Genomic DNA, 25469 nt, shown 5'->3' with positions numbered 1-25469 from the left:
GGTACTTACACAAACACACAGCAGTAGATTAGTAGTAGCATTACTATAGCACTCGTTTAGATTCTGTGGCACAAGCACTCCCCCCATGTCTAAGAGCTGTAGCGGCTGCTGCAACTACAGTATGGTTGACACGGCCCAGACTCTAGTACAGGGGCACACAGATTTATGTCCCCGATGCAGTCTCTACTTTACTTCTGCGCAGGTCCATACAATTGACCACAAGCAGATTGACCAAATATGATATAATATTGCAGGGCTCTGACAATATTACCGTTCACAGATGCACAGATGCACAATATTAAATCCCGCTACTGTACTACCTGATGCAGGCATTCCACATGACTATGTTACTGACACAGATACTGTTACACAGGTTAGGGAAGGACTCTTTGAGATCCCTATAGAGGATCCAGAACTTGATATGTTTGACAATACACAATGCACAGCAGGTTCAGAATTTATTTGAAGCAATGTTACTTCCAAGGGCTCTTGCAGTAATAAAGGTTGCTGCCCATACTAACAGGGCTGACAGGCTCACATTAGGAAATGTGTTTGCAGATGCTACAGCAAAGCAAGCAGAAGGTGTCCATATGTTAATGCCTATGCATATCTCTCACACACAGACCCAGACAAACGCATATCATTGCCAATTGATCTGACCAGTTTTTATCAACAATTGTCTTTAGAGCTTCTTACAGAGTGGGCAAACAAGGGTTATCAGCAAAAAGGGGCTTTCTGGTACGGCCCTAATGACAGACCAGTCTTACTTCCTCTATTAACACTGTATGTGATACGCATGGCCCATGGTTTGTCGCATTCACACAAAGGCAGTATGCTAATACCCATCAGGAATTACTGGTTTGCTCCAAACATTGCCCCCCAGGTGGAAGAGTACTGTTCTACATGTCATATCTGCCAACTTCACAACATTGGCCAACACGCTAAGGTTGGGTCAGATAAAATTCCGTTTCCAAGAGGCCCATTTCTCAATTTGCAAGAACCTTACAGGGACAGATCCAGAAAGTTATTGTTAACTTTGTCACTATCAAAATTGAACTTCAGATTATAGGTATTTGTATTGAGATAGACCTTGACATTTTCTAATTCCTCTAACGTACCTCTCCAGACACACAGCACATCATCAATGTATCTTTCTCAGAGAACCAGGTTCACCCCAAATGGGTTCTCATCCCAAATGTGGTCATCCTCCCACATACCCATGAATAAATTGGCATAACTAGGGGCGAACCTGGTACCCATTGCTGTGCTGCATATCTGGAGGAAAAAATTATTGTCATAATTGAAGTAATTATGAGCCAAAATGTAATTGATCCCTTCCAATATAAACAAACTCAATGCATCATTGACATTCAAATTCTTATCTAAAACACTGTTGATGGCTTTGAGGCCTAAGGTATTGTCTATTGTGGTGTACAATGACACCACGTCGCATGTCACCCATAAAAATTCCTCATTCCACTTTAAATTCTGTATCTCATTTCGCACACGTGTCGTGTCTCTGAGGTAAGAAGGAACTTGCACCACATACTTCTGTAGCAAATGATCCATAAATTGGGAAATGTTGGACGTAAGGGATTTCATTCCCGGTATTATTGGATGTCCAGGGGGTTTTGTTAGGCTCTTATGAATCTTGGGAGTAAAATAGAACAATGGAATTCATGGAATTCATGGATGATTCACTGTTAGGAATTCCAGTTCACTTTTCCCTATTAATCCCCCATCAAAGCCCTTTTGCAAAAGATCTAACAGCTCTGTTTTAAACAAATTGGTGGGATTAGAGTCTAATTTCCGATATGTAGAAGTATCCATAAGGTTCCTACCTGATTCCTCTTTGCAATACGACAGTTCCATGGCCACAGCTCCCCCCGCCCCCTTTATCAGCAGATTTGATCACTATGTTTTTGTTATTTTCAAGTGATTCTACTGCTTCCTTTTCTTCTCTGTTCAAATTGTGGTGGTTACACTTAAAATTCTCACTCGCCAATTCTAAATCACTTATAACCATCTCAGTAAAAGTGTCAATGAAATGACCAGGTATTGCTCTTGGGTAAAAAGTGGATAGGTTTTTAAAAGGAATGAGAGGAGTTTACAAATTAGGATTTACCGAATTAATAGACCTTACAAAGTATTTTTTGAGTGTCAACTTTCTGACAAACTTATGTACATCTATGTAAAGATTGAACATATTTGGGCCCTGGGTGGGTGCAAAATTGAGCCCGTTTGAAAGCATGTGGTTCTCAATAGGACTAAGCTGGTAACTGCTGATTTTAAAGATATTATTTCTTTTTACCAATTCCTTCCTTGATCTATTATTTTTCTTCCTCTATCCCTTTCTTGTTCCTCCTCTTTTCCCTCTGAATCTTCCATTCTTGTTATTTTTCTTTCTATATGCTTGAAATCCTGCCTTCCTGCCCCATTTCTTATCTCCTGTAATGGCTTGTGGCCCCTGTGGTGGTCTAAAAAAGAGTTGGATTTCTTGTTTGAATCATAATTCCTACCATCCGTCTCATAAATCCCATGTGCTGGTGATCTATCTCTATACTCTTTTCTGAATACCCGATTTCTAGTGTGGTCTTGTGGTCTAAATGGCTCATTTAGACCACAAGACCACACTAGAAATCGGGTATTCAGAAAAGAGTATAGAGATAGATCACCAGCACATATGATCTCTTTAATAATTACCGCCTTACTGGTTCTGGTTGTTATTACTCCTGTATGGCCCTTGTTTATTGTATGTCTTGTTATTGGATCTGTCTCTGGACATCTTCTCTACCTTAGGATCGTTATTAATGGATTGTTTTCTAATTATCTGTACAGGTGTTTCTGTGGTGGAGACCTGATCACTAGAATTCTGCATCATCATTCCCTAGTATAGTTTTATCAATTTTCTCATTTCTTTGTTTGTTCTCATCATAGTCATTCTTATCCATGGAAAACTTTTTTTCTTTGACAAGTTTAATTTCCTTATCTAATTTTTCAGTCCTATGAATAACTCTCTCCTCTAATGTTTTGTATTCTTTACGCTCAAAAAAGTGTTCAGGCTGTTCCTTAATTGTCATAATTTCCCCGTCTATGAACTCTAATATTCTTGATCTATGCTTAATAAGTAATTGCATTAATCCTACAGAGCAGGTGTCTAGAATGTAATTCCACTCATTGAGAAAATCCTCATTATCCAAATCAATTGTGGGCAATTTGAGGATTCTCAAGCCCCTGGGGATTCTCTTATGTTCAAGATATTTTTTAAGAGAAAGTGTGTCCCAATACTGTTTCATCTCCGGATTCAATAATTTTTCTAATTTGGAAAAGCGAGTTTCTAAATTCTCAACATCTAAATCCGTGCCATCATTATCTTCTTTGAAAATCTTATTTAAATTTAAATTCTGCCCCCTTAGTGCTCTATTAGAAAAAAGTACCATGTTAATTATGGTCAGCTGCTAGTATGTGGAGATATGTGAATGATAGAAAAAAACCTAAATGAAAACATACAAAAAGCGCTAAGACCTATAAATTCTATACCATAAGATAAATATTGTGCCTACTGCACAAAGTGTACAAAGTGAACACAATACTACTAGTGAAACAATAAAGTGAAATATAAGTGAAATCCCTTTGGAGAGAAGTCAAATATAGATATGGCTGCCTAGGGGATCCAACATACAACTCTCAATTATACTTGTTACAATGAATAGACAGAAGAAAAAATGCAGTCCCCGGTGCCTTAATAAAATAGAGGTATTGTAAATACCAGTGAGAGCCCAGAAACAATGTCCAATCAACAAGCAACAGTGTCCAAATAGATAGAATGTCTCAATGTTCTAATCCAAATGTTACAGCTCTGGTTAAGCTTCTCCTTAATGTGTGTCTCCCTATTGAATATAGAGAAGACAACAGACCATTGCGCAGTAGTCTGGACTTGAAATGCCCTTTCAAGGTAGTCAAATAGAATGCCTACTTACAGGATAAGATGATGTTGCATATAGTGGATAGAATCTGTTCTTTAACCCATGTCTTCCTTTCTGGATCCACGAAACACATGCGGAGCTCCAGCGGCCTCCTATGTGCTTTGAAGGTAAGTCCACCATAACCATCTATATGAAAGCACAATATATCAAGAATTCACTTGCACCTAGCAATATAGGAAATTATTTACATCAAAGTGAAACAGATTTATGGTTAAAAAAAGAAACCTTTAGGAAATTTTGCTTGCGGCAAATGCTCAGTATGCAAACATCTACATTTAGATTTAAAAAAAATGAAGTCCAATATTACCAATGAGGTGTTTGATATTACTGATTTTATTTACTGCAAATCCCCACATATAGTCTACCTAATTGATCGTTCTTGCAGCTCACAGTATGTGGGCCGCACAAAAAGTGTCTAAGAGTTCGAATTCAGGAACACATTAGGAACATCCGAAATGGTTATGAGACACATAGTTTGTCTCGTCACTTTGCTGCTAAAAAGGACCCCCCTCCCTAATGTTTAAAGGTATTAAAACTGTCCCTCACAGTAGAAGAGGAAGGGGCAGAATTAAGGACCTTTCAGTACAGGAAACGTTTTGGATCCATAAAATGGAAACCCTTTCCCCAAAGGGATTAAATGAAGACATAGACGTCTAATCACTATATTAAATTGTTTTTTTTAATCTTTTTTGCATTAGGTATAATAAGTAACTCCTTCATCTCATATTGGTTTCTATGTTTGTTTTCATTCTCTGCATCTCTGCTAATTCTACTCTTTATTATATGTGTATAGGGGATCTACTTAATTTATTGAAGTTAAGTTTTACTTGATTATGTGTATCTAATTATATGTTCTCTCTTTATTTGTAGCATGATATATTGTGTATTCCTTATATACTGTTTTTGTATTTTGAATAAATGTATCTGTTTTTAGCTTTTATTTAGTAGCTTGTTGACAACTGCTTTGCTACTCACTGCTCCCCTGTGGTTGGCTTAACTGATTTTTTGTTTCACCTATCATAGGCGACTAGTGGGTATTTAATCTTAATGCTTGCCTAGTTGAAATAATCCCTGAGGAAGTAGCATGTTAGCTACAAAATGTGTAGGATTTTAAGCATTGTATTTTTCTTTACTTTGACCTCTGGAACTCTTACATGTGCTAATGTCCTGTGTGCTGGGGAAGGAATTATTTTCCAGTATCGATCGTCACTTAGTAGTGCACATACAGTGACGTCACTCTCTAGTGCCAGTACCATCGACACACGATCCAAGCTGTGTGGTTCCCTTATTCACGCTCTAAAGCAGCCATGTGTATACTGTGTTGCCAGGATCTCTCTCCGCTCTGATGGGAAGGAGTTGTGTCTGCTGGTCGGAACAGAAGTGAGGGGATCTGTTCGGCATCACCACTGAAGTGCTTCAAAGGACTTTTAACCACACTGCGCTCCACTATTCAGGACACAGTGAACGGACTAATATTCTCACTAAGAGGAACTCCTGCAAAATTATATGAGGTGACATCTACCTGCAGGAGGGCGGTATCTTCTCGGTTGTTACCTGAAGGTGTCAGAGACATCCAACGCCTTTATCTACACGTGGGCTTGCTGTGTGGTAACATGTTTTGTAACATGATATGCTTTTATCATTTGATCTGTTGTACGGAGATTTATTACCCTTTTCTACACTATATATAATTAATAATACTATACTATGAGCGTTGTGCGCTGTTTTCTTGTCTTTTTGTTCATCCAAGTCTGTACGTAACCAGGCCTGCCATTCCTTCCAAGCCCTTTTGTACTGTATGTTGACCATATACCTGGGGCTACCGAAGCCCTCACCAGCTCCATAACTTCCAAACTGTTTGCTGCCATAGCTTCTGCTGGCATGGTTCCCCCATCATAGATGTTCACGGAACCAACTCCTAGGATGCCGCAAACTGAATTCGAGAAAGGGCATCCACAATCTTGTTATACAAATCCAGGACATGCTTATCCTTGAACCAGATATTATGATACAGGCACTTTAGGACCAGCAACCTCACTAACTGTACAATATCCAGAGAAGAGGCCACCAAGCCCAAGATGACTTCCCTGTTGGCCAGCACAGTCCCCCATAGCTCCACCACCACCAGCAGAAAGAGCTCTAAGAACATTAAGTTCACTTAAACTTCTGCTATCCCCACTTCTCTGGCCATTGGTCAGCGCACCTCCCTTACCAGATACCTGGCCCGGTCAAATGATGCATATTGCATTCTACACAATTCCTTTTCAATCCCATCATTTATCGACAATACCCTTCAGGTATGACATGTGATGTACTGTATGATACAGAATAAACCTGGTTCCTTCTTTGGAACAACCCCCAATGGAGAAACTCTCAGCCCTGGTAATGGGGAAAAAGAAAATGGGCCTGCCATTCTATCTGCCCCCACCTCCTTTTCTATTTTTGCCCACACTATCCTCATTTGCATCTAGTGATTTCAAATTCCTTCTACAGAGGGGAACCTACACCCCCCTAAATGGGATCCAAAAACCACTTCTAAAACCTGAATCAAACAATTCCCCCACCTCCCTATCTGGGTAGCGGTGGAGTCATGATGCCATCTTACCAATGTCCACCAGGGTCCGAGCTCTTTGCCCCAATTTCTCCACTTGCTCCTTTCTTAAATCCACCCTTGCCCTTTTTAAAGCACTTTGTGTAAGGAATCCGCTCCGCGGTTTACGGTTTGCCTCACCTTGCAGACATGTGCAGTCCTGGAACACTTCTCCTGTTATTTACTGCAGCCTGGATTCACTCACCAAAGCAATACTGCCACACACTCCCTCTGATATTTACTGCAGCCTGGATTCACTCACCAAAGCAATACTGTCACACACTCCCTCTTGTATCTACTGCAGCTGTTCAGCCTATCACTGCAACCTAGACTTGCATTCACTCATTGGAGCAGTACCTTCACACCCTCCTCTGGGGATTGGCCCGCTGGCCTTTAAGTACTGCTTTCCCACAATGCTCCCTTCTGAGCATAGTCCTTATCGGATGTCACTTCTGTTCTGCCACAAGCTCCCGCTTGTTCTCCTGTGCTGAGGCGGAGGTATCCCCTACGTCCTTCAGCTTCCTTCTCCTGTGCTGAAGAGGAGGTTTCCCCTGCATCCTTCAGCTTCCTTCTCCTGTGCTGAAGCGGAGGTTTCGCCCTGCATCCTTCAGCTTCCTGTTCTCCTGTGCTGAAGCGGAGGTTTCGCCCCTGCGTCCTTCAGCCTCCTGGTTTCCTGCACTGAAGCGGAGGTTTCCCTTTGCATCTTCAGCTTCCTGGTTCCTGGGGCCTACTCTTTCCCTAATCTAGAGAGGCCGTGTCCTGGTTCCTGCGCTGCAACGGAGGATTCCCCTGCATCTTCAGCTTCCTGGTTCCTGGGGCCCACTCTTTCCCTAATCTAGAGAGGCCGTGTCCTGGTTCCTGCGCTGTAACGGAGGATTCCCCAGCCCGCTCAGGACTCTTGTGCTGTGCACTGGTTTACCCGTGCAGCTAGGCGGTGTGCTACTCTGGTCTGCCTACCACCTCCTGAGACCAGTACCATGGGCCATGGTCGCCGCACGTGCAGAGGCCAACCCCGCGCTCCTAAGCTGAAGCGGGGTCTTCCTGTCTATCTGTTGCCGAACTCTTGCTTGAACAATGTTTATCCTGATGTCTCCTGTCCTGACCCTGGCTTGTACAACGACGATGCTGTCTTCTCCTATCCTGATTCTGCTATGTATGACTACGAACTGCGCAATCCGGATCAGCCTGCGCGGTCTAAGGTCGGTGCTTTTACAACCCCACCTCAGCCACGCGGTCCGACCCAGGTTTGTGGCGAGCACAACCGAGACACTTTGACAAGAAGTGGCAACCCCTGTATCCATTTCACTGAAATGATAACCCACACCCACTTACACTGTCCCTCATTGTATTACCAGAAAGACACCCCCCCCTTCTTATTCCCAGCCGACTGCCTGAAGACATGGTACCTTTCTGCCATCCTAACTTTTATATGCCAGAAGTTTCGACCAAATCAGTGGAACTCCCATCTTTGAAAACATTTTTTGTTTTATGAAGTTTATGTATTCTTTCTCCACAGGCCAAACACCTTGACCAATTCTGATAAAACATTGAGGGAACCTTTTATGTCATCCTAACTTATATCTGCCAGAAATATCAACCAAATCAGTGCAGCTCCAATCTTGTAAAGTGATAAGAAAACAAATTAAATGGAGCATCTCATCAACTGGATTCGTGATACGAAACATTACATGTACTATTTTGGAACTTATACAACATTTTCAGACAATTGGTTTGAACCGTTTCAGAGAAATTAAATTTTTTAATGAAAATATATTGTAACCACGATAACAAACAACACTGTAGATTTATTTTGACATCTAGATGGCCGTGATAATTATTTACTGCCCAATAGGTTTTTTTAACGCTATCCACAATGTCAGATCTTATGTTGCATTAAACGGTGTATAGATGGAAGGGAAGTGTATATATGCAAAGACAAAAATAGAGGCCCTGCTCCACTTGATAAAATTATCTTTTAATTGTGATAGAGGGGTGGAACTGAGGGAGTAGTTCAGTATGTACCCACGAGAGACCATGGGCTCTATGCAGTAAGCGTTGATAAGTGTTTTTTCGCCATTTTATAGCCAAAATTGGGTTTGAGATTCAGTAAGCACCGATTTGTGCTTGATTACGGCAGGTTTCGTAGCCGATAATTTTGTTATGGCCAGTCTGCTGTCGATAAGCCTGTTTTCGGCACTTATCGCCACTTTTTTTAATCGGCTGTATTCAAGTACCAAAATCAGCTTATCGGGGCTGATCGGCACTAAGAAATTGAGATGTTATGGCCAATTTCTCCTGCCAACTAAAGTTTGCAAGTTGGAGGGGAGAACGATCGCTAAGGCTGCCGGAACGGCACTTAGAAAAAAAAAATCATCTGCACATCAATGGAGTCAATGGAGCGGGGACGTATAACATTATAGTACAGTTTACGTTCCATTGCTCAATACAAATGTGATTAGCATTACAGTGTGGGGGGCATTTACTGCATTGTGTCACAGCTGACGTGTATTATTTCATTTACATTGTACTTTTAGATGTTTTCAGCATTTGCGTGTCACATTACTCATCATGTGATGATGTGTCAAGGGAAAATCCTATACTCAACTCTTAAAGGAGAACCTCACATCATATCACACATTTTACTGAACTGAGCGACAATTATTTATATGATGTTACACATGTCACACATCTAACACATACACCGTATATTCATGTTGCTTTACATTACACAATGCTTGTAATGTGTAATGCATCTTTAAACGTTCATGTACATCTTTCTTCTCATGTTTACATGTACTTTGGGTCCTCCCTTTTTTCATGACGTCACTTATTGGACACTCAATCACATTGCATGTTCACATTGTAACCGTTGCATTACAAGCACTTCAACCTAACTTATACACACATGTACAGTAATTAATCATTGTGACACCTTTCAAACTGATTCGATAGCAACTATCCTCATTACATAAATGTATGCATATGCACACGAGAATTCATTGTTGTCAACATGTGACAATAACATGGCTAATTACACATGTTGCAGCAAACATTTTCCACGGCAATCTCAGGCTTTTTGCCTATTTACATGACTGACTGTTGCGTTCAGAAGTGTTACATGCATTGCACATTACACTAAGAATTTTCAAACAATGTTTGTACAAATCTTCACGTTACATCATTGGCAAATATCATGATTGCCTGCTCAATACACAGAACAAATAATTCTTTGTTCAAATGGACACAGCTTGTGAGCAAAGTACTTTAATATGTTAATGTAACACCTTGCTTTTTACTATGTCACCTGACATCATCACATACCTATTTAAAGGACGCCCATTACCTGCTCATTCACAGCTACTCATTTCAAAATGTTGCGATTGTTTAGGAGACGGAGGAACATTCTTTTTCATGACATGCTTGCTGATGAAGAGAATGACATAGGGCAAGGGAGGGACAGAGCCAGGGACAGGGACAGGCACGCGGATACGACAGGGACAGGGAGAGTGACAGGCCGAGGGACAGGTAGAGGGACAGGAGATCAGAGGAGAAGACAGAGGAGACAAGTTGTGCCTCGTCCGCGTGTGTACAGGGAGAGAACCCTGTTAGATGGGATGAGTGAGGAGGAGATAGTCAGTCGCTATCGTTTGAGTTCAGCAGCAATCTTATCTCTTTATGAAGAGATAAGGGGAGATTTAGATTTTTTGACAGCCAGAGGTCGTGCAGTCCCTGGGCTTGTTAAAATGCTGTGCTCATTACATTATCTTGCTTCCGCGTCATTCCAGACAACTGTGGGCATAGTGGGCGGGGTCTCGCAATCTACATTCTCGCGGGCCTTTACCCAGTTTCTCTATGCACTCAATAGACACGCTAGGAATTATATTCATTTTCCTACAGAGGCGACAGAGTGGCTGGAAGTCAGGAATGCCTTTTATAATATAGCAGGGATACCATGTGTGCTGGGTGCAATCGATTGCACACATGTTGCTTTGATTGCACCTAGTCAGAGTGAGCATGTTTACCGTAATCGTAAGCATTACCATTCACTGAATGTACAGGTGGTATGTGATGCCACGATGAGGATAATGCATGTGGTACCCAAATTCCCTGGTTCCAGTCACGATTCCTCTATCCTGAGGAACTCTTCAGTCTTCCATGCGTTCGAAGAGGGACATTTTGAACATGGTTGGTTGCTGGGTGAGTACACATTTGGATGTTGTAACACAAAACACATTTTTCTTTAGGAATGTTGTCATTGTAGAATCTTATCACTAATGTAAGCTTATGTGTGCTCCATTGATTATAGGTGACTCAGGATACGGAATTAGGCCGTGGCTCTTGACTCCGGTGCTAAACCCTCAAACTGAAGCAGAGGAGAGGTACAATGCAGCCCATATCTCTACAAGATCTGTTATAGAGAGGACATTTGGCCTACTCAAGACCAGATTTAGGTGTCTCGACAGAACTGGTGGGGCTCTTCTATACAAGCCTCAAAAAGTGTCTGATATCATTATTGCCTGTTGCATTTTGCACAATGTGGCACTCAGACACAATGTACAATCAGACATAGCTGAGCCTTTGGTAGACGAGCATCCCACCCATGTAGCTGCTGAAAATGAACAAACAGCCAGTGGTGGCCAGACACGCCAGAATCTCATAAATTCGTTTTTTTCTTGTAAGTAAAAACATATATGTTGCTAGTACTACATTTATAGATTATTTATGTTATATTAACAATAATGTTTCTTTATATAACCTTCTGTTAGGACACAGATGAATATGGGTTGCACACCTTTCTTTTCTCTGCTGTGTGCACAAAGGGATGTGGCACCGGTATGTTATTGTTGCACAGGTTATATAATCCCTCTTCCATTGTAAATTAGTTGTGTGTATGTGAATACAACTGGTGTAACAAAGCAGTAATAATTTAGCTTTGTGTTGTTCCTTATGCAAACACAATACACATAGTATGGCCATAGTCATTCATTCTTGCAGTATGGTTACATACAATGTTTTTGTTGCAGTGTAACATGTACATCCATATGATGTGTACACCAGCCTGGTTTGCATTTTGAATGTCATAAAATATACATGGTGTTGCACATTTAACACCAAATACACACTTTGCTGTGTTGCTTACGGTACTGAAGATGGCATGTCAATGTTTGCAATTTATATATTGTTCCATTGCATTATAGGTATATCTCCAGTATGACTGATCATGGTATATATATTTGCTGACATCTGTCATAAGATGTGGCTACCTCAATATTCGTATAATTATCTGAAGTACAAATCCAACATATTGGTAAACGATAAATGTTACATACATGTACTTTATGTATCATGTACATGCATTTACCTACTAATGAGGTTTAATGTGCATTGTATTATAAAATGATTACTCCCATTTCATCACATTTAATGTATGTTCCCTTATAATTTCCATTAATGTAATATAGAGGTGTTTGGAGAGAAGGGGATAACTGTAGATATTTTTTTACTTACGGGAGCTCATTAATCACGGATGCAATTTACTGATCATAACACTCCATGCATGAATGCCTGTAATCACAGCAATGCGTTGTATATCTTATATTTAGCAATGTAGGTGATTATTAATGCTATAAATTATTTGTCAACATTCATTAAACATTGTCACATGTGTATGTATAAGTCACACATGTGTGTTGATGTGACCTACATGTAACAAGTGTCAAACTGTTCCAAACTGACACAATAGAATACACAAATGTGTTAGCAAAGTGGGAATGGTTGTTATATATAAAACACACCATGTCATAAAATGTTAGTAGTAATTAAAGAACACTCAAGAAAAATTCTAACTGCACTCTTTTGCAACATCATTATGTTAATTAAGTGCTTATGCAATATAGGCATAAGGGTATCACATTTTTAATTGTTTGTTAATAAGCGCTGCTAGCAATATAAAATTAGTTCCATATGTAGTATAGTAGTCGGTGGCTCCTCCTCACAATCATCTCATATAAAGTTAGACTCTTCTGAAATCATACATTGATCCGATTGTATCTTGGCCGACATCTCTGAAATACAGCAAACACATGATGGTCAAAGATGGCACTTTACTATATATGTATCCGTGACAACGCGTTACACATCTCTATATGATTGTGTAGATACACACGTCACTCAGTTATATGTTAGAAGTACAACTATACATCATTATGTATTCGTTTTTAAAATTAGTAGCACGCATAACTATGTATATGAAGTTAACGTTGGGTGTATACTTAAAAATGTGCGCGCACATCTTACTGTGCGCACGCACTTCACGCTTGGGTCGACTAAGTGTTAGCGCATGCGCAAAACAATGCGTACGTTGTGCGTTCAATACATCTTGTAAATACCATTAAGCATAAAATATGTCTTTATAATACAATGAAGGAGAAACTACATTCGTTCTAAACTACTACATCTCTATTCTTTTTAAACAGACGTGTGTGGACAGAAAGCACAGCCGATAACACAATGCGCAAATGCAATACGTGAAGCCGTCATGTTAAGCCAGCGTGAAGCGCACGCAAACACTCCTCCCACTCAATTAACATTCGGCTAACGCCCAGTGCACGCCCACAAACACAGACGCGCACGCATGACACAGTGCAGTTACCGTAACTATAACAAAACAACACAGCCAATAGGCTTTGACGCGCGCACGTCGCTTGGGGGCGGGACTTACATCCGTAATCTTTTTAAGGACGCCTTGGCACATGACAAGGGTCCCACGTCATACGTGGTGGACCCGGTTTTTGTTTAGATGTTGCATGAAAAAAAAACAGGTGTGTTACAGTTATGGTAACATGTTGCTAATATGTTTAAAGGGATAGGAAATTACGTATATTTATTCCGTGAGCAATGTGTACTAATCTTTCTGGTTCTACTATATTGTAATAGGAAACAATGTGTTTGTGATCGCTACATGTTATGCAGTCTGCAATGTTACGCTGTATCCACGCATTTAAAGTAAAAATGGTGGTTACAAAAAAAAAAAAACGTTTAACGCTGAGTCAAGGCATAACGATTTTTATATTTACCATTCTTGTAGAAGTAACACTTCGTCTGCCTGCAACTGGTCGCTCCAGAAAACCAATGCATTTGCATCCATGGTTGACCCAAATGCTGAATCCTGTATGACACACATCTCCTCCATGAGGCTCTCATAGGAATCGCCACTGCCTTCTTCAAACAATTGGTCCGGAGGTAGGTTCATTTCTTCGGTTACCCATTCGAATGCGTTTGCAGCAGAAAGGCTTGGTAAAAAATCATATTAGTTATGTTCTTGTAGAATGTGTGTTTCAGGAATGGAGGGTGCAGATATTGCAGCAGGTATCGATTCACACGGAACAGTAGTAGCGGATCCATTGCTATTGTTATTAGGAATAAATATGCTATTTAGCAGAATATATGTGCCGTGTTCCACGGTGATTTTATTTTCCTTAGCAATCTGCCAAAAACCATACCTTTCTTGTAGGTTATCCTGCACATTCAATAGTTGATAAAGTGAATCTTACAGAGGATTTAAAATTTCGCGCCCGCCCAGGTTCTTGGTAATAAGGATACTTTGTTCGAATCAAATCATAGATTTGCCCCACGTTGGCTTTCTGTTCCGCAGTTGATACGATCGCCTCAGCTATCATCCTTTTATATCTTTTGTGTGGATGCCTGTTTTCAATCATATCGTTAGCTATTGCAGTTTAACACAAAATCTGACTGAAGTTGATTTTTTTCTGCTCAGAATGGTCAAACTAGTAGAATGTTATCTATTTAGTGTCTTTGCATTCAAGGTCACACAATGTTTTTTCATTTACTCCTGTTTTCTAACCATCAATTGGAGTTGGACAAATAATTGGTTCACATTTGTGGTTTCTGATAGGCATTTCAGTGTGAATGCCATATGAAGCTACTTTTATCCACTTTCTCAAAACAACTGTAACATTTTAATTAAAAATCACTGTGGGTTGAGGAAAGAAACATTGAACGCTTTATGAAAATAGTGCTTACACAGCCATATAATGAAATACACAGACACCTGCAAATGTTGTAATCTTTTTTTTTTTTTCTCATACATTTTAGTGTCTATTTTTAAGTCTGGTTAACTCCCTGACTGCATCAGAGTTTAAGTAAGTGTGTATATGTATATATATATATATATATATATATATATATATATATATATATATATATATATATATCTGACTCATAAATATATAATATATATATAAATATATATATATATATATATATATATATATATATATATATATATATTACAATATACATATGTATATGTGTGCACAAACAAACTTTTAATGTGTGTGTATATTACAATATTTAATGGCTTATATGTAAAGAGGGATTTTAATATTGGTGTGATTTATTTAAAGGTTTAAATAATAGAGGCTTACAATTTTGTATGGCCTTTGACATTGGCTTGTGAGCAATTGTGATTTACCATCAAACAACGCCTTTTTTTAATTGAGAAGGCCTGTAGTGTTACAACCAATAATATATCTATGTAATCCAGTTCTACACAGATCATATTGATGGCAGTAAGTAGGCCTTGTATGAAACCTAATTAAATGGTGGTAAACATGAGTGAATGAAGTGATTAATAATTGTTTAACGCCCATACTGTTATAGGCTAACAGTAAGTATCTTTCACAAACAGTAGGCCTGTATTATTACAATACTGTGTTTTGAGAAGGAAGCATTAAGTGTATGTTTTCTGAAAATACATGTATACCAGTTTAGATAGTACAAATAATATATATATATATATATATATATATATATATATATATATATATATATATATATATATATATATTTATATATATATATATACACACACTGTGTGTGTGTACATATATCCATACATACTACATATATATTACTAAACATTCACAGATATGTCATTGACATTGAAAACAGAACTCATAAATGATTAAAGAACAAAATTAGAATGTTCAAGCAAGGTGAAGGTAAGTAATATTTAACACTTAATCATGCTATACACTGACAAGAAAGATGTTAGCAGTTGAATAGATGTGTGTTTTTAATTGCATGTGAATAATATTTACATGCAATGATTGCATCAAGTAACACACCCAAATACAATGTTTTGCAGGAAAGTAAATGGCTCCTTCTCTAAACATAGCAAGTGGGTCCTGGTGGACCATTACTGAGCAGATAATTAATACATAAATATTAATAACACCATTCATTAGGACTGTAAACATTTCCAAAACTTCACGTGTACAATGACATACTTGAATGTTTGGAAACAACAGGTCTTCACCATACATACAATATTCATTTGATAATCTGAAGTCAACAAAACAAGGCCAAAGACATATTTACTTAATTATAACATTTATTATTTTTTTTCCTTTTGAGAGCGAGTCACAGGCCTGCTTGTTGTCTCTTGGATTTTTCTTTTCCGTTTGGCTACGACTTGAGTAACAACAGAGCCACTTTGAGTGGCCTGTGGCACTTCATGGGCAGGGCTTGTGGCCAGTGACTGTTCACGGGCAGGGCTTGTGGCCAGTGACTGTTCACGGGCAGGGCTTGTGGCCAGTGACTGTTCACGGCAGGGCTTGTGGGCAGTGACTGTTCACGGGCAGGGCTTGTGGGCAGTGACTGTTCACGGGCAGGGCTTGTGGCCAGTGACTGTTCAGGGGCAGGGCTTGTGGGCAGTGACTGTTCACGGGCAGGGCTCGTGGGCAGTGACTCATCACGGAAAGGGCTTGTGCCCACTGACACATGTGAGCAAGTTGGTAGACAGTGCACAACTGATGGTTGGTCCGTTTCATGTTTTGTTTTTTTTGTTTGTGTCCAAAAACTGGTCAGTAGTAACTGCTTGTGCTTCTTTGTTTTTGCCGCCTCCTTTGTAGGTGTCAGCTCCAGAATTTCTACAGATGGCAGCGGTAGGATGTTGTCAGGAACATGCACAGAACTTTCTGCTACTTGACCGGTAACATCCCGACCTGGGGAATGAACATCAGATGCATGGGGTGAAAAATGAGCACCATGTAAAGATCCTTCCTGTGATGTGTTGAAGTTGAAATTTGGTACAGTAGTCATTCTCAAGTAATTAGCTTGGGTTTGCTGAACAACTAATGCTTCTAATGACGTGTTTATTTTTTGCATTTGTTTAGGCACTTCAATGAAGGCTCTGTGGAGATGTGACAATTGTGATATCGTTTCTTCCTGCAGTGATATCATCCTTTCGTACACTGTCATCAGATCAGAATGGCGACGATTTTCAGCTTCAACAATTTTTCCCTCAGAAGCTACTATTGCATCGTATGTGTTAGTTGATGGACGATTTGGCTGTGTAACTGTTTCAATGGGAACCTCTTCATGGTCACTTGATTGTATTTCTGTGTCTATGGCGCATCATCATCATCTTCATCATCATGTTCTAAAAATAAATGTACACATTATGAAATGGCATGTTAATCTCTGCTGTTTTACTATGTAATTATACTGTGTCATAAGTAACACCTAACATGTTTCCATACGTTTTATAACGTCACATTAAAAACTACCTTGACTTACGAATAATGTTTGGACTCAGTATGAAATATGAATGAATGAAAAGTTGCTCTAAACTCACAACTCCTACATTATACTTAACATCACAAACACAATACATGTTGTCTTAAACTTCATTTTCACTGACACTAAGTAATCCTATTTAAAGAACATGTGCAAAACAAATAATGAACATGACAACATAACATATAGAAGTGCACATATTATATGGGCACCACCTCATACACTCACCTTCTAGGTGTGTTGAGCTGCATGACCCAGGTGAAGACACTTGTTCCGTCTCAGGTGACACATGTCCTCCAGGGGCAACTATATATAACAATAACATCAGTTGTACATTTACATGTGTAAATATTGAACAAACAGTTATTGTATGTTCTGTATTTATGAGTGAACATAAATAGTTGTTATAACAATGTACATGCCTGTGTACTTAGAACTTTTGAGTTCCCTAACATACAACATACTATGTTTCTGCAGTAATGCGTTAGGATAAATTGATTAAATTTGTACATACAAATCATATGTTGTGTAGTCATATCAGTATCATAATGTACATAACTATCATGAGATGAACATTCACAATGGTTATCATGAAGGTGGTCATATTGCAAAAAGCTTCTTTTTTCTTAGAGGATATGTGTGGTACATTAATAGAAGCTGTGGCACACCTGAATGTGGCTGTCACTCAACAACACAACACATGCAGTGTGTGATAATGTGTTGTTGATATCAGTTCAACTATAGATATGAGTGAACGAATGTGTGACGTACGGTTTGATAACTAATGACTTGTTGGGGGATTTAGTACCTAGAGTTAAGCTTTCAAATGAGTGTGATTAACTTCAGTTTTGCTAGTCAGGTTGTAAGAACGGTATTCCCTTCCCCAAAAACCCTAATCAGGCAGACCTTTCAATTACTTCAAACAGGTGAAAATGGTGTGAAGTAAGTTGACCGTAAGATGACCCTGTAATTTGGGTGTGTGCTGAACCCCACCCCCTCTGTTGACGTGTATGCTGTGATGACATATTAATTGCAGCTGCTTTAACACAATGGTAGAGGAGCTAAATAGTCGTCTGCAGTGTGCAAGTTATGAACACAATGACATAACATATGCTACGTGTGCCTCATTATGCTGTCTGTATATGACATCAAGCAAAAATGGACCTTTTCATAAACAACTAGACATGTGTTAGTGCAAGTGATGTTTGTAGGCCGCTGCATGCAATATATTCGATGCATGATTAGAATAGGCAGTAATGTCGTGTTTGTAGGAGTAAAATAAATAATATACACATTAATATTATACATATTTATGTTCTGTACCTGTAGCTAGTAATAATTTCTCATTAGCATGTGTTACACATGTGTACTACCCTGTTGTTCCCCATCTTCGCCCACCATCAATTGCTTCCACTGCAGCAATGCATTTTGGGAATTCACATGTAAATGACCACGCAATGGCACGTGGTATATTAGTTACTGCTTTTAGTAGGACTACAACATATATGTCTATTTTGAGATATATGTATATACAGAATCAGACATATACATATATAGATGTTGGTATGCTTATATTGTGAAGACAGTATAAAAAGCAGCGGAAATATGTAAAATAACTGTAAGCAACGACACGCCTAGTACAGTAATATTTCTCACCTGTTGGAAAATGTGAGGGATAAATTCCAATGTCCCGGTCACCAGCCAAGCCCTCCACGACGACGGGAAATAATTTTCCCCGAAGCAGCTCCTCCAATGGAGTTAAGATCAGACGTTGTGGTGGCGGGCCACCTCCAGTGCCAGAAGCATGCACGCGTTGGTCTTGTATTTTCTTTTTCAATTTTGACCGAATATCGTCAAATCTTTTGCGACAATTCAGCTTGTCCCTGACACGATTCCCACACGCATTGACACCAATTATTATTGTGTCCCACATTTCATTTTTGCTTGATGAACTTGTCCGCGCTTGAAATACAAACAAAATATATGACGTTAATTCATAATAATAGAAGCACCAGTTTCCTACACTGCTAGCTGTTGCAAGAGATAGCAAACATGCTGTTTTAGGTGTAATATGTGAAGCACATGAGCATTCACTACTAAACCTAGACATGTAAGCAAGCTTGCATTAATATTGTATGCAGTTATCGCAAATTGAACGCCTGTGTTTAGTTGTCCTTGTAACGCATGATAAAAAGCTGTGTTTCCACAATAATTAACATAGACAGATATTCTGTACCCATATTTGCATATTAACAAAATTCACATGACCTAGGATCACATGTATTTGAAGAATAAATGGAAAGGTACACTTACCTACTAAATGTCCATAGAGACTGTCATAGTGCTCCAGAATCCCAGTGACAAGAGCCCTATTTTCCTGGTCATTGAAGCGAGGATTACGTGGCTTCTCCACACGTTTCTTCCGAGCAGGTTTAGGCTCAGAGCTTGGCTGCTGCTGACTGGACTCTCCTTGTTCCAATGGAAGAGACTCCAAAAGCTGGCCACCAGCAAGCACGCCACCACCAGACACCCCATCAGCAACTGAGCCACCAGCAGCACTCCCACTCCCACCAACAGCACTCGCACTCCTAGCACCAGCACTCCCACTCCCAGCAACAGCACTCCCACTCCCAGCACCAGCACTCCCACTCCCAGCACCAGCACTCCCACTCCCAGCAACAGCACTCCCACTCCCAGCAACAGCACTCCCACTCCCAGCAACAGCACTCCCACTCCCAGCAACAGCACTCGCACTCCTAGCAACATCACTCCCCTGAACAGTACGTTCACTCTGATGCGTACTCGCACGAGTAGCACTACCACTCACACCAGCATCACTCTTCCCACGCTTTGCGGGCATACTTACAGCACTCTCAAAAAACAGAAAACAAATGTACAGCCAATCACACGAAACACTTCCACATAGAAAACAAGACAATTATGTAAACAAAACAACAAAGGACAAAGCTTTCACAATACACAACAAGTCTCTCAGTCAATATGCAAATATTAAATCGCCCAGCTCTGTGCGTCTCTCTCTCTCTCACTCCCAACAACACAGAGAATGATTAACAGTACACGTTGCCTTTAAATATGGCGCGCTATCCAATACATGCTGGCTTCGCCTGATTCAGCAAGATTTTTGATTGGCGAACGTAACAGCACCCCGCCACGCACGCCGATACACCTGTGTGTGATCGGCAAATCATCGTGAGAGTGGGCGGATTTGTTTTCGTCTTGATTTTGAAGGGATTCGGCATTTACTGCATACGGAGAGGGAAAATCGCCAATAACATGCCTAATCGGTAAGCTTGCCGATTTCACATATTCGTCGCTTACTGCATGAGGCCCCATATCCTGTATAGTGCATTCAAAATAAGAAAACTTTATTACATACAAAACTAATCTAAAATGTGACAACTGAGCGCCTATTGGTAGTGATCAAACGGGTCGTATGGAGCCAAGGTGTCTGTTAACAAAGTGGATTTAGAGAATAGACCACCATCATTGCTATTGTTAAAATAGTACATTCAAAGATTCCAGTGTCACTATGATTCTAGCTCTCCTATTAAATAAATGAAATGTAAAAGGTCTGTGTGTCAATTTATTGCCATTTTGTATAGTGTTGTATATCTTTACTTTTATAGTGCCATTAATGTACATAGTGCTGCACAGTAGTAACACGGGGTAATCAAATACATAACAGATAATATAAATAACAGATCATGGTAATAAGTGCTTCAGACATATAAGTAACATTAAGGAAGAGGAGTCCCTGCTCCGAGGAGCTTACAATCTAATTGGTAGGTAGGGAGAACTCACAGAGACAGAAGGAGGGCATTCTGTTAAGTTCAGCTGCAGGGGGCCAAGCTTCATGTGTCATGTGTCCAGTATTATCCACAGTGCTAGTCATATTCTTCTTTAAGCAAGTGTGTCTTAAGGTGGGTCTTAAAGGTGGATAGAGAGGGTGCTAGTCGGGTATTGAGGGCAAGGCCATTCCAGAGGTGCAGGGCAGTCAGCAAAAAAGGTTTAATGCGGGAGAGGGCTTTAGATACAAAGGGGGTAGAAAGGAGGTATCCTTGAGAAGAACGCAAGAGTCGGGATGGTGCATAGCGAGAAATTAGGGCTGAGATGTAAGGAGGGGCAGAAGAGTGTAAAGCTTTAAAAGTGAGGAGGAGAATTGAGTGTGTGATGCGGGATTTGATCGGAAGCCAGGAGAGGGATTTCAGGAGGGGAGACTTCATTCTTTAGCTCTCACTTCTTTGTGTTGAAGTGAGAATAAGCCCCATATGGGGTAAAACCTGAATGAAGGGAATAGTCACATTAAAGCATGTGACAAACAACAATCGTGCTCATATAAATGAAAGGAGTGAGAAAAGAGATACTGCCAAGCAATAGAGTGAGGATGTAAGCTACTATATGATTACAATATGTCAGTATCATAGCCAAAGATGACTGCGCCTGTCCCTGGCTTGTTGCTTTATTTTGGAGCAACTGTGTGTTTCTATTACAGCTGCCAATTGACTGGAAATGAAAGTTGTAAATTCTGGCTAGATACTACAGTACATATTGCAACATAAATGTTATTTATTGCTATTTACTAGGTATTTGCTTGACAATCATTCTAATAGCTGAATTCCTAGATTCAAATCAATTAAACAATTTTTACATTTAAATGTTCAAATCAATAAACCACAGAGTGGCAAAGCTAGCACTAAGTGCCTCAATGTCCCTGCAACTTTGAATCTCCATGGCCGCTGCCGTGTGGCTAAAGATGAGAGTTGGAATTGCTGCCTGGAAGCTACAGTACACACTGCAGCAATGTATGCCCATGGCTGCTATTTAATAGGTCGTAACTAAATGGTAATTCTAATAACTAAATTCATAGTCACGATTCAGTTAAATCTATTTTGAAACAAAATATTTGATTTGAGTAAATCACGGAGACAGAGCTAGTGCTCGCTGCGTGAATGCCTCTGTCTCTCTGTTCCCATGTTGGAGTCGCGCACCGGATGTCACATGGGACATCACAATAACCCGATGTGTATTTCACTCCGGAGCTTCTTTGAAGGTGGGCATGGCCTTGGATGATCAGAGGTGTTTATGGTATTGAGGTTGGCATTGTAATTTAGTGTCATGAAATGAATTCAGTTTCAAGTCCATCATTTTGTACCTCAGATCTTCCTTACTATGCATAAAATCATTGGTGCTAAAAAAAATCTAAAAAAATCTAATAGAGCAGGGTATGGAAATGACACCTTATTATATCCTAAAATGTGCAATTATTTGTATTGTCCATATGAACAGTATTATATATTCATGATATTATTTTTCTTCAGACATCCTTTTTGTGCGTATGTCTGAGTTGGAATGGAAGAAAGGGAAGTGGCCAATGTCAGTCATTAGCTGCAAAGGCAAATAGATCTTATCTTACATTAAACGGGAAAAGGATGGAAGACAAGTAAGCATAATTATACCACTGTAGAAAGCATTAGTAAGAACACACCTTAAATATGGAGTACAGTTCTGGGCACCACTCCATAAGAAAAGACATTATGGAACTAGAAAAATTGAAGAGAAAAGCCACCAAATGGGGTGGCAAATCTGATGTGAGGAGAGGCTAGCTAAATTAGATTTGTTCACAATCGAAAAGAGGCATCTAAGAGGGGATGTGATAACTATAGGGTCATGCCTTAAGGTTGGAGGAAAAGAGATTTCACCAGCAACAATGAACAGGGTTCTCTACAGTAAAGGCAGTTCAAATGTGGAATTAATTACCAATGGAACAGTGATGGCAGATACAATAGATATCTACAAAAAAATGTTGGACAGATTTTTTAGAAAGGAAATATATACAGGGCTATACCAAATAAGTAAACATGGGAAGGAAGTTGATTCAGGGAGAAATATGATATCCATTATTGGAAGGAATTTATTTTCCCCCTTATGAGACATTGGATAATGTTTCACTGGGATTTGTGGTCGTCTTCCTCTGGATCAATATACTGTACAGTACATACTATAAATAGAAATATAGGATAAGTATCTGTCATCTAAATTTAACACCGGTTGCACTTGATGGACATCATTCATTTGAAGGGGAGCACTGCTGAGTAATTTAGTAATATATCCTTACACCTTTTATCTACTGCATATTTTGTCTCACCAGGAAACCTCCTCTTGTCTCTGGGGCCTATTTAAGTAGCTTCGATAAAATCACTGCCAAATCGAACAGTTTGGCATGACCTTACCTCACGGTCTGACATTTGTGTTATCATGATATTCAGAAAGAATTATATCAAGTCAGAAACCAACCGTGAGGTAAGACAATACCAATACCGCTCTAGATCGCAGTGTCCGTATCTGCACATTGATTGACTTTTATTTAATTGCGGTTTTTTTTAGGTTGCCCATTGACTGACAATGTGCTTATCTATGCCCATTTCTGGGTTTAGATAAGCACAGTGACAATCAATGTCTTTTTTGGCAAATACTTGTTTTTCTTTCATTGTTATGTATTGTATTTTTTGTTATGTTTTTGTTTTTAGCTTGCCCATTCATTGTCATTATGGCAATCTATGCCCATATTGTGGCATGGTTTACCACAGTCACCATCAATGGCGTTATTGTCCAATGCTTGTTTTTATTTAAATGTACTGTGTTATATTTTGTCTTGTTTTTAGCTTGCCCATTCATTGCCATTAAGGCAATCCATGCCCATATTGTGGACATGATTTACCACAGTAACAATCAATGGGTTTATTGACAAGTGTACTGTTATGCCAATGTTATTTTATTGTGTATTTCTTTTGTTTTGCAAACAGATGGCAAAATGTGCTATTAGCCATTTTTGGCCACTAGTGCCTTTGTTCATTTGTATGTGTGGTGATGGGGGAAGAGTGGTTTGGGGTAGTTGCACCAGAGAGGGTGATTAGGCCTCCAGTTTAGGTATCAGGGGGTTAACCCCTTAATTACTGTAACAAATATAATTAAGGGGTTAGTGGCCAGTAGTTCTTTTTTTAATTTAATGTTGCTGATGATGGAGGATGAGGAGGACGGTGATGAGGATGAGGTTGGCTTTCATTCTGGCAGGGGAAAGAAGAACTTTAATTTAGTTTATGCTGGCTGGATAATGTTTTATTTCTAATGGTCAAATGTGATATTATCCAGATCTGGATAATAGGAATTCTGCCCATTACTATACTGCATGTGTTAGTGATGGGGGAGGCGGGGTTGTTGGGGGTAGAGGGAGTAGGTAGTATGTTGCCCATTCATTGCCTTTTGAGGTTATCTTTGCTCCCATTGAGGGTATAGGTAACCTCACTAGCAATCAATGGGTGTATTGTCTAGTATTGGTGTTTGTATTGTGTTTTAATGGTTACTGGGGGTACACGGGGTAGGTGAAGGGTATTTGGCCTGTGATTGGTGTTTATGCCTACTGGGTGGGTTGCGGGAGGGGTTATCACCTCCCGCAAACCTCCCAGTAGGCATAAACACCCACCACGGGCCAAATACCACCTTTACCCACCCCCTCTACCCCAATAAAGAGGGCACTGGTATTTAACCCCTTCATTACCTTAAAGTTTAGCCACTAAGATCATGAAACTGCCTGTAAATTTATTTTTATTACATAGGACTGAAGCAGGGGGTTCTCTGGAGCTGATATTAATGCGTGTCAGCTCCAAAGACTCCTGGCTTCAATCTGATGTAGAAAAATACATTTTTCTTCTAAGTCAAATCGCGGATCCCTTCTTGCCATCCTTAAGATGGTGAGATGAGAGCCTGTGAGTTGCTTGCGAGTTGCAGCCGCGATGTGGTTATCAAAGATTCCTGAATCGCGTGATCTCAAAAAATGCAAGTCTGAGCATTTTTTGAATCCCGCACAGTTTGTCTGAGTGGGAGCACTACCAATCAAGAAGAAGCACTTCAAGTGAGTTTGGCAAGTTATCAAAGCTTTCTGAATAGTTACATTTGCCAACGTGTTCGAGAAGTGCTCAAAATGCTTGATGAGTTACTTATCAAAGCTACTAGAATAGACCCTCTGTCTTTTCATTCCTCCATGGAGCTCCCAGTCTGGTACATTTTCCTAGGTTCCCAATAACCTTTTCTGTTCCATCTGTCTTACCCAATCTGTGCTCATTTTATGCACTGTATTATATTTTTTTGACAAACCCTCATCATCTGTTCCTTCAAATCTTTACTACTTATTATGTTTCTTTTAGTCTCTTTCTCTCTGATACATCAGTGGGCAAGCAAAATATATACAAAGCGACCAGCTGCATTATCAGCAT

The 25469-nt window shown here is 39.7% G+C and overlaps 1 long non-coding RNA gene across 1 annotated transcript in view; it reads left to right on the top strand.

Moving 5' to 3' along the window:
- Positions 1–11364: 11364 nt before the first annotated feature.
- LOC142488495 (uncharacterized) overlaps positions 11365–25469 on the top strand; it is a 667283-nt gene continuing 653178 nt past the window's right edge. Inside the window, exons 1-2 of the long non-coding RNA XR_012799440.1 lie at positions 11365–11409; positions 11775–11800. This is a non-coding gene — a long non-coding RNA (uncharacterized LOC142488495). The remainder of the gene's footprint in view (positions 11410–11774; positions 11801–25469) is intronic.

This window comes from Ascaphus truei, chromosome 2, assembly GCF_040206685.1.
Source record: "Ascaphus truei isolate aAscTru1 chromosome 2, aAscTru1.hap1, whole genome shotgun sequence".
NCBI classification, from domain to species: Eukaryota; Metazoa; Chordata; class Amphibia; order Anura; family Ascaphidae; genus Ascaphus; species Ascaphus truei.
This window is presented reverse-complemented; position numbering and strand designations above follow the sequence as displayed.